Source organism: Cicer arietinum, chromosome 3, assembly GCF_000331145.2.
Source record: "Cicer arietinum cultivar CDC Frontier isolate Library 1 chromosome 3, Cicar.CDCFrontier_v2.0, whole genome shotgun sequence".
Lineage (NCBI taxonomy): Eukaryota > Viridiplantae > Streptophyta > Magnoliopsida > Fabales > Fabaceae > Cicer > Cicer arietinum.
In genome coordinates, this window is record NC_021162.2 from 53,757,473 (window position 1) to 53,767,013 (window position 9,541).

General features: G+C 36.1%; 1 pseudogene; it reads left to right on the forward strand.

The window, feature by feature from the left end:
- Positions 1-1,581: 1,581 nt before the first annotated feature.
- LOC113785071 (uncharacterized) lies at positions 1,582-7,965 on the forward strand (annotated as a pseudogene).
- Positions 7,966-9,541: the final 1,576 nt, after the last annotated feature.

Consider the following 9,541-nt stretch of genomic DNA (forward strand, 5'->3'; position numbering starts at 1 on the left):
CTTATCAACAATGGGTAAAGAAAAGAGTCCAAGAAATCAAGCTGCCTTTCCACAATACAGCCTTAAATGGTCAGGAAATTCCGGAACCTATCCTTGTTGCAAATGAAGAGATAGAAGAACTCAAAGCATCATTGCTAAAATCTGAAGAAGAGAAAAAAGAGCTACAAGCGAGATTAGAAAAAGTCTCTCAAGAGAACGACAACTTAAGATCAGAAAACACTTGTAAGAGTCAGTTTATCGAGAGAAACAACAAGAGGCTGAAAGTTGAAAAAGGAAATAAACTTGACATACAAGATTGTTTAAGAGGCGCAAATGAAGAGTTAGATGTGCGAAGGCAAGAAAGGAATACAGCTATTGAAGAAGCCTATATGTGGAAGCAATTGTGGAAAAAATCAGCAAGCTCTGAGAAGAACATAAAAAAAGAGTTTGAAGATTTAAAGAAACAACTGAAAGAAATGGTAGATAAATATGAGAATCAAGTAAGGAATGAGAGGCGACAGAAGGAAGAAATCGAAGAATTACTCTCAAAACACCAAGATGCACTAAAAGCAGAAATGGAAGCTTCTAGTGAGTTGAGGAATTACATTGATTATCAAGAAAAGATCTACAATGACTTGAAGGATGAAACCATATACTGGGAGGAGCGTTTCGGGCAATTGAAGAACCAAGAGATTTATAAAGAGTTGGAAGATAAAGGCAAGCACTAGAAAGATTGCTTTTCGAAATTGGCAATGCTAGCTAACCAGGCAATCATAAAAATTCCAAAACATCTAATAGAGATTGATGCAGTAATGCATCCACTCAACACTCCAATCAAAGTCTACAAGTTCGTCGAATATTGCAAACATTTAGTAGAAGAATTGGAGGAGAAGATTGGTTGTCCTCTTGAAAAAGATGATTGAAATACAATAGTCGATGTAGCTTTTTAATTTAAATGCAATGTACTTTTTTCTCATCAATGAAGGATTTGCTATTTTGTTTATTGATTCCCATATTCTTCTTTCATTAATAATTCGTGCAAGACTTATGATTCCCCAACATCCAAAAAAAAAATAATTGCATTTTCATTCCATTCATGTTTAATACATACTCATAATTTTTTATTTAAAAAAAAATACAAAAAAAAAATCAATAAAGCTGTTTCCCCGACACCCTTATCGAACTCGTGCAAACTCGAAGATCAGGGAAGAACTTGAGCAAAATCAAGAAGTGATGAGAATGGATGTCAACCAATTGAAGGACAAGGTTGATCAAATCTTAGAAGCTATACAAGCTTTGTCAAGGAAGGGGAATACTGATGAGAATCCTCCGGCTGCAAATGAAGAACACCAAACCACTCCTTCTCACCCACCAGGCTTTACCCCGACTACCCAACAACCTCATACAACAACTATGCAATTTCCTATGTATGGTCTTCCACCCAGTTATACTCCACCTTTAGTCGTCAACCCCCAAAACCCAAGCCAATCACAAATTCCATCTCATCTGGGCAATCTGCCACCCCAAAACACTCAACCCTCAGAAAATATTCCATATATTGCACCCCAAGTACCTTGTTTCGATACTAATGGAAATTGACATCAACCTCACATTGGGGATGATACACAATCAAATGAAAAATTCCATGTCTTGGAAGAGCGAATAAAAGCTATTGAGGGGTATAATGTTTATGGCCTTGAAGCTTTCGATATGTGTTTAGTTCCTGATGTGACTATCCCTCCCAAATTCAAGGTTCCTGACTTTGAAAAATACAAGGGTAACACATGTCCTAAAAATCATCTAACTATGTATTGCAGAAAAATGACATCTCATGCTCATAATGATAAACTTCTCATTCACTTTTTCCAAGACAGTTTGAGTGGGGCATCGTTAGGTTGGTATATGCATCTTGAGCGAAATCAAATTCGTTCATGGAAGGATCTAGCTGATGCCTTTTTGAAGCAATACAGGTACAACGTTGACATGGCCCCTGATAGGATGCAATTGCAAAATTCACTGAAAAAGGACAGCGAAGCTTTCAAAGAATACGCACAACGGTGGAGGGAAATGGCCTCACAAGTAGAACCCCCATTATTAGAAAGAGAAATGGTTGGTATGTTTATGGATACTCTCTAGTCGCGTTTTTATGACAAGATGATTGGGAGTATGTCATTAAACTTTTCTGACCTTGTCATGATAGGAGAAATGATAGAAAGTGGGATGAGGAGTGGCAAGATCGTAGGTGCAGCAACTAGCGTGAAACGACCCCATACGACATTCACAAAAAAGAAAGAAGGAGACACTAACGCTGTAATGGTAAACCCCAGAATCTCTTATTTTCCACCCATCAATTCTTATCGACCCCCAAATTTCCAGCCCCCGATACCACAAAATCCTTACACCCCTTATCCATATGTGGCCGCAACCACACAAGCTTCATGCCCTCAATATCACCCTTCAAGACCACCTTTTTATCAACCACCACCTACCGCATTTTCCCCACAAAATCAATACCCAAGCTCAAATCACTACAGACCACCTGTCAATCGAGAAAAAAGGATAACTCGTTTTGATCCAATTCCCGTCACGTATAGCCAATTGTTGCCCCATTTACTTCAAAATTCAATGGTAGTCATAAGACCAATGAAACCTCTTGAACCACCATTTCCAAAATGGTATAATCCAAATGCCAAATGTGAATATCATGCAGGAGCCGTTGGGCATTCCATTGAAGATTGTCAAGCCCTAAAATCTAAAGTGCAAGAATTGATTAATGCAAAATGGCTTACCTTCAAGGAGGACAATCCCAACATAGGGAGCAATCCTTTGCCAGGTCACGGGAACGCCTCTGTGAATTTCATTGAAGATGGGATAGACCAACATGCAGTAGATGGTCATGTGTTCACCATGGGGTCGTGTGTGGAAAATAATATATCTTTCCCAAAACCATTGGAAATTCTTTACAAAAAAGAGAATCTTAAGTCAACTCATAACAAGCCAAATGCAATAATTGTCCAAACACCAATCCCGTTTCCTTATGGAAATACCAAGGCAGTACCGTGGAAATACGAAGTTACATCCCACTTGGCAGATCATCAACCAAGTGATGGTTGTGAACCTAAAGGAACTGATGTCACTAACATCTCAGGGATTGGTGGAATGACTCGGAGTGGTCGAGTATACACTCTTGAACAACTTAGGAAAAATGAGGTTAATGGAGAAAAGGGAAAAGAAGATATGTATCATGCCATAAAAGGACAAGAGGTCAATAAAAAGACGATGTCTGAAGAAGAAGCTAGTGAATTTTTGAAGTTTGTCAAGCAAAGTGAATATAAGGTGGTGGATCAGCTAAATCAAACCCCTTCCAAGATATCAGTCTTCTCTTTGTTATTGAATTCTGAAGCACATAGAAGAGCACTGATGAAAGTTTTAAATGAAGCCCACATTACTCACGATATCACTGTCGATCAGTTTGATGGAGTTGTCAGTAACATCACTGCTAGTAGTTTCCTTAGTTTTAGCGATAATGAATTACCAACTGAAGGGACAGAGCATAATAAAGCATTGCACATCTTTGTGAGGTGTCACGATCATATTCTTGCACGAGTGCTAGTAGATAATGGTTCATTATTAAATGTCATGCCTAAATCGACACTGCCAAAGCTATTTGTTGAGGGAGCCTGTTTGAAGCCTAGTGCTTTGGTGGTGAAAGCGTTTGATGGATCTAGAAGAAAAGTGGTTGGTGAGATTGACCTGCCAATTCAAATCGGACCCCACATCTTTGAGATAACCTTCCAAGTAATGGATATTAAACCGGCGTACAGCTGTCTTTTAGGGAGACCATGGATTCATGTTGCTGGAGCAGTGACATCCACCCTCTATCAAAAGCTAAAGTTTATAGTGAACAATAAGCCGGTAATAATATCTGGGGAAGAAGATATGATAGTAAGTCATTTATCTTCTATAAGCTACATTGAAAACACAGAGGAAGCCATAGAGACTTCCTTTCAAGCATTAGAAATTGCCAATCCCGTCTTCATGGGTGAAGAATATCGTTTAAAAGAACCAAAACTATCTACCACATCATTGAAGTTTACCAAATCTATGTTGGAATGAGGAGTTTTTTTTGGGAAAGTTGATAAAAAGCTTACCAGAAAAGAACAATAGGTACGGGTTGGGATAGGTACCTACTCAAGCTGATAAAGAGAAGGCTGTGAAGGAAAAAAGAGAAAACAAGGTGACTCGTCGGGAAAACTGGATACCGAATTCACAGAAGATTCCTATTTGTGACATTCGTCAAAATTTTCAAAGCGCCGAAATAATATATGCTGATCAGGTGGCTGTTGCGGAAGAGGATCATGGTGATGATGATACCCTCAAGCTAGTGTACCCTTGTCCTCCAAACACCAATCTCAACAATTGGAAGATCATCGAGTTTCCCGTGTTTGTTAATTCATGTTCAAAGTAATTATGTATTTTTAACTCCTTTTGCTCTGCCCAAGGCTATAAGGATAACTAATTAGGGCATATGTATTTCAATTCCGTACTTATTATCAATAAATGCATTTTTGAATTCTCCAACTGGTTTTGTTTTTTCTCTTTTCTCTTTCTTTTGGCAATCTTTATTCATATATATATTTTTTTCTTTTTTTCTTTTAAACAATGCAGAGTCGAAAATGAATATGTTGAAAATAACAGCGCTAGAACCATTTCTTGTAACTTTGAACGTCTAATTAATCATGCCGATGAGGATTGTGAAGACGATTGTGAGCTTCCCCCAGAACTAGAAAGCTTAATTGAACAGGAAGCTAAGATAATCCAACCCTATCATGAACCTGTTGAGGTGATCAATTTAGGGACTGAGCATGATAAAAAAGAAGTTAAAGTTGGTATGTCTATGAAAGAAAATGAGCGAGAAAAGTTGGTTAAACTTTTAATTGATTATGTGGATGTCTTTGCATGGTCATATCAGGATATGCCCGGGTTAGATACTAACATAGTTGAACACAAGCTACCACTAAAGCCTGAATACACTCCAATTAAACAGAAGTTGAGAAGGATGAGACCTGATATGTCGCTTAAAATTAGAGAAGAGGTCAAGAAGCAATTTGATGCTGGTTTCTTAGCAGTAGCAAAATATCCTCAATGGGTGGCTAATATTGTACCAGTTCCAAAGAAAGATGGAAAGGTTCGAATGTGCGTTGATTATCGGGATTTAAATAAAGCTAGTCCTAAAGATGATTTTCCTCTACCTCATATTGATGTCCTAGTGGATAGCACTGCTCAATACTCTCTTTTCTCCTTCATGGATGGTTTCTCAGGGTACAATCAAATCAAGATGGCTCCCGAAGATATGGAAAAAACTACGTTCATCACACAATGGGGGACTTTCTGCTATAAAGTGATGCCATTTGGATTGAAGAATGCCGGGGCAACCTATCAAAGAGCAATGGTAACCTTGTTTCATGACATGATGCATAAGGAAATAGAGGTTTACGTGGATGATATGATCGCAAAATCTCGAACTGAAGAAGACCATGTTGTTAACCTTCAAAAGTTATTTGAGCGACTAAGGAAGTTCAAACTTCGTTTAAACCCTGCTAAATGCACATTTGGTGTAAGATCAGGCAAATTACTTGGGTTTATCGTTAGTCAAAAAGGGATAGAGGTGGACCCAGATAAAGTAAGAGCAATACAAGAAATGCCGGCTCCACGCACTGAAAAAGAAGTTCGTGGCTTTTTGGGTAGATTGAATTACATTGCAAGGTTTATATCGCACCTCACCGCTACATGCGAGCCGATTTTCAAATTGTTGCGCAAAGACCAAAAGGTTGAATGGAATGAGAATTGTCAAAAAGCTTTCGAAAAGATTAAGCAGTACTTATCAAAACCTCCCATCCTAGTGCCTCCTGTTCATGGGAAACCACTTATTATGTACTTAACAGTACTTGACGAGTCAATGGGCTGCGTACTGGGGCAGCATGATGAATCTGGTAGGAAAGAACATGCTATTTATTATTTGAGCAAAAAGTTCACCAGTTGTGAAACAAGATATTCACTACTTGAACGAACATGTTGCGCATTGGCATGGGCTGCTCGTCGGTTGAGACAATACATGTTATGTCATACAACTTGGTTGGTGTCTAAAATGGACCCAATTAAGTACATCTTTGAGAAACCTGCTCTTACTGGAAGGATCGCCCGTTGGCAGATGTTGTTATCAGAATACGATTTGGTATATGTTACACAAAAATCCATCAAAGGAAGCGCACTAGCAGAGTACTTAGCCCATCAACCGGTAGAAGATTATCAATCAATGCAGTGTGAATTCCCCGATGAAGACATAATGAATTTAGTTGAAGAGATTGAATCATCTGATAAAGAAAAGTGGAGGTTGGTGTTTGATGGTGCTTCTAATGCGTTAGGGCATGGAATTGGAGCCATTTTGATTTCTCCAGAAAACCAGTTCACTCCATTTACGGCTAAGGTGTGTTTTTATTGTACAAACAATATTGCTGAATATGAAGCATGTGTTATGGGCATTAAAGCGGCTATTGAATCAAATGTAAAATTTCTTGAGGTATATGGAGACTCATTGTTGGTCATCCATCAGACGAAAGGAGATTGGGAAACGCGAGATTCTAAATTGATTCCGTATCACACCCATATCAAAGAATTGACAGAACAATTTGAGAAGATTACTTTTCACCATATCCCTCGAGAAGAAAACCAGTTAGCTGACGCCTTGGCCACTTTGTCGTCAATGTTCAAAATAACCACTAATCAAGACGTGCCGGTCATAAAGATTCAACAAAGAGATAAACCTGCATATTGCTTATCAATAGAAGAAGAGTTGGATGGCAAGCCGTGGTTTTATGACATCAAATCATATGTTAAGAATAAGGAATATCCATTGGGTATTTCAGAGAACGACAAAAGGGTTTTAAGGAGATTGTCAATGAATTTCTTCTTGAATGGTGATGTGCTTTATAAGAGAAATCATGATATGGTTCTCCTCAGATGTGTGGATAAAGCAGAAGCGGGGAAAATTATCCAAGAGGTTCACGAAGGTTCTTTCGGAACTCATGCAAATGGGCACACAATGGCTAGAAAAATCTTAAGGGCTGGCTACTACTGGTTGACCATGGAATCCGACTGCTTTAGTCACGTAAAGAAATGTCACAAATGTCAAATCTATGCTGATAAAATACATGTACCACCCACTTCTTTGAATGTTTTAACATCACCATGGCCATTTTCAATGTGGGGAATGGATGTTATTGGACTCATCGAGCCTAAGGCTTCAAATGGACACCGGTTTATCCTAGTAGCTATTGATTATTTCACAAAATGGGTTGAAGCCGCTTCTTATGCCAATGTGACGAGAAGTGTGGTTGTCAGATTCATCAAAAGAGAATTGATTTGTCGATATGGATTGCCAAATAAGATAATCACTGATAACGCGACTAATCTGAATAACAAAATGATGAAAGAGTTGTGTGATAATTTCAAAATTCAGCACCATAATTCTTCTCCATATCGTCCGAAAATGAATGGGGTTGTAGAAGCAGCAAATAAGAATATCAAGAAGATTCTACAGAAGATGGTGGAAACATATAAGGATTGGCATGAAATGCTTCCCTTTGCATTACATGGCTATAGAACCTCTGTTCGTACCTCAACAGGGGCAACTCCTTTCTCATTGGTGTATGGAATGGAAGCGGTACTTCCCATCGAAGTTGATAATATACGAAATATATATCTTAAATATTTTGACGCTTGAAAATATATATCTTAAATATTTTGACGCTTGAAAATATATACACGGGAACGCGAGATGTGGGTGTATAAAAAAAATGAAGGGTAAGCATTTTAAATAATGCACATTTGATTGACCTCAAGAAAAAGTTATTACACAAGATATACTAGAGTCATCATGTAAAGAACGATTGTTGTCGTCGTTGATCCATTGAATCTTATAAGTGTATAAAGTCGCATAAGGATCGGGGAAACCAAAAAATAATAACATAAATAAATAAATAAAAAGGAATTTATCTTCATTGCATGCATCTTACATTTTTTTCAAATACTCACACGTGATTTATGCATCTTCTCTCATATTTTACATATACTCAACAACTTCTTATATCATGCATAATGAGTTAATCATGCATATCTTATGTGTATATTTTATTTATATTTAACAACTTTTGTATCACATTATTCATTTTACGTTTTTATTTATATTTAACAACTTTTGTATCACATTATTCATTTTACGTTTGCATTATCACATGCATGCTTCCTTTTAAAAATAAAAATAAAACAAATTCATCTCATTTACATTCTAAATTTTAAACTCTTTGGTTTAGTCATCATTTTATTTATATCAATCGATCAACGCATCGGTAATCAATCTGAAGACGATCATTTTATCAATCGATAAAAGTATCGGTAACCAATACGAAGACGATCATCATTTTATTTTATGTCGACCTACGCATCGGGTAATCAATCCAAAGACGATCATCACTTTATTCATTATTTTATTTTATGTCGATCTACACATCGGGTAATCAATCCGAAGACGATCATCACTTTATTCATCACTTTATTTTACGTCGATCTACGCATCGGTAATCAATCCGAAGACGGTCATCACTTTATTTTATGTCGATCTACGCATCGGGTAATCAATTCGAAGACGATCATCACTTTATTTCATGTCGATCAACGCATCGGTAAACACTCCGAAGACGATTATTTTTTATTTTTTCTAATCACCAACTTAATTTTACATTTTCTATTTTAACCAATCATCATCTTATTTTTACATGTAAAATTATTTTACTATTTCTCCTACGTTTGAAATTAATTTACTTTCACAAATGTACAAAATTCAGGTTCTTATATTTAATTATCTTTTTACGACGTAAAATATAATTAAATAGGGGCAGCTGTAATACCTCAATTTTGTCCGAATAATTAAAAATCATTTTGAAATAATAATAAGAATAAAATACAATAATATGTTTAATAAATATTTCAATCATTTTTTTTTAAAAAAAGAAATCTAAACATCATCATTTTACAAGTTTGAGTATGTATTAAAAATAATAATATAAAACAAAAAAAAGGAAATTCTAAATTACAACGAATAATTTTCATTTTTTTTTTTCACATTTTTATTTTATTATTTTCTGCCAATTTATTTATTCTATTATTTTTTTATTTTACTGTTTTATTTTATTTTTGATATGTCCATTTTATTTTATGTAAACAACCATCAACATGCAAACACGCTTTTGCTTTTTGTCTCAAACACTCAATCCACTCTCAAACACTCAATGGACTCACAACACACTAGCACATCTTCTTTGGCAAAATCAACACACATTTTTATTTTCTTTACATTTGTTTCACTTATCAATGTACATTCTTTTATTTTCTTCTTTTTTATAATATCTTTCTATAAACATCCTATAAACCAACAGAAACAAAAGGTAGAGAAAAATTATTTCCTTAATTATACTTTGCTTAAAAATTGTTACAAAAACAATGT